This window comes from Hipposideros armiger, unplaced genomic scaffold (assembly GCF_001890085.2).
Source record: "Hipposideros armiger isolate ML-2016 unplaced genomic scaffold, ASM189008v1 scaffold_1432, whole genome shotgun sequence".
Lineage (NCBI taxonomy): Eukaryota > Metazoa > Chordata > Mammalia > Chiroptera > Hipposideridae > Hipposideros > Hipposideros armiger.
Genome location: NW_017732782.1, coordinates 59556 through 61447, shown reverse-complemented (window position 1 = coordinate 61447; position 1892 = coordinate 59556).

Below are 1892 nucleotides of genomic sequence, written 5' to 3'. Positions count from 1 at the left end.
AACTTAACAAAACGTGTTTTATGTGGGTGGCGACACTGACCATATGTAACGTGGCTGAACTGTACCCAAGGCACTTTACTGCTTACCAGATCACTTGGGCACTCACTCGTGTGGCACAGCCCCCAATGTTTCTAATATGAAAATTATCGTCAATAATGTACTCAAAAGGTTATAAAAAAATCCACTGGAATTGTTTTCTTTCTTTCAAAACACAGAGTTTGGACATCACCTTTTTTCCTGGCATACACAGCTGTATCCTTTTAGGCCGCAGAGGCTGAGCCAGGCTCACCTGCTGTGGCCCTGTCTTGAGATTCAGAGAAGTGCTGGTCCATGTGGTCATGCAGAGTAGGCCAGTTCCACTGGGTATCAGGACAAATGGCCCCCTGTGCCCATCTTAATATGGATCACAGGTTGAATGTATTTTGTTACTTTCCCCCAGCCTTGTCCTGTTTTAGATATATGGACTTTGAGCCCATCTTAATCTGGAAATAAAAAGGAGCCCCATCACACCTTCCATGGCTAGAATCAATCTGGTCACACTACACCTGTCATCTGTCATACCTGGATTGGGTCTCAGGGGACATAGGTGCCCCACCAACCTATAGAACTCCATTATATGGGCCTTGCTTGTCACGGTTCCTTGATCCCTTTTCATTCTTTGGTTTCCTAATGGAAGTAGAGCCCTACCCTGTTCACAAGTTTTACTGGACCAGGGGCCAAGGAAACCTTCCCAGCGCTTGCCAGCTCAGCCCTTCTCAGCTTTCCTAGTTGCTGACCGGTATCTATTGATAGTTGCAACCAGGATGGTTCAATCGTTTGAACTAAGATGATTACCTTAATTGCTTTAGAATATGGTTTCTGCCTAGAGAGTCTCTGTTGAGTGCCCTCAGTAGATTTATTCCTGGACAATTGGCACNATATGATCATATGATTTTTATCTTTTATTCTGTTTATGTGGTGCTTCCCTTAATTGATTTGTGGATATTGAGTCAACCTTGCATCCTAGGAATAAATCCTGCTTGACCATGGTGTATGAGCATTTTAGTGTATTGCTGAATTCAGTTTGCTAATCTTTTGTTAAGGATTGTTGCATCTATGTGCATCAAGGGTATCAGCCTATCACTATCTGTTTTTTTTGGTGTCCTTGTCTGGTTTCGGATACAGGGTAATGGTGGCCTCGTAAAATGAGCTTGGACGCCTTCCTTCCTCTTGAATTATTTTGGAATGGTTTGAGAAGGACAGGTGCTAATTTTCATTGAATGCTTGGTACAATTCACCTGTGAAGCTATGTGGTCCATTATTTTTGTTTATTGGGAGCTTTTTTGATTATTGATTCAATTTCATTTGTAGTAATCGGTCTGTTCAGATTTTCTGCTTCTTCTGATTCAGTCTTGGAAGATTGTATGTTTCTAAGAACTTATACACTTCTTCCAGATTGTCCAGTTTGTTGGCATTTAAATATTCATAGTATTTTCTTGTAATTCTTTCTGTTTTTGTGGTGTCATTTATTACTTCTCTTTCATTTCTGGTTTTATTTATTTGGGTATTCTCTGTTTTTTCTTGATAAGTTTGGTTAAAGGTTTATCAATTTTGTTTATCTTTTCAAAGAACCAGTTTTTGGATTCATTGATCTTTCGTATAGTTTCTTTCTTTCTTATTCTTTTCTTTTTTTGACTGTGTTGTTTATTTCTGCTTTGAGATTTTTATTGTTTCTTGAGGTAGGCCTGTATTGCTATAATTTTCCTTTTAGGACTTCTTTGCTGTGTCTCATTGATTTGGGGTCATTGTGTTTTCATTTTCATTTGTCTCAAGGCATCTTTAGATTTCTTCCTTGATCTCATTGCTGACTCATTCATCGTTTAGTAGCATGTTATTTAGCCTCCATGTGTTTA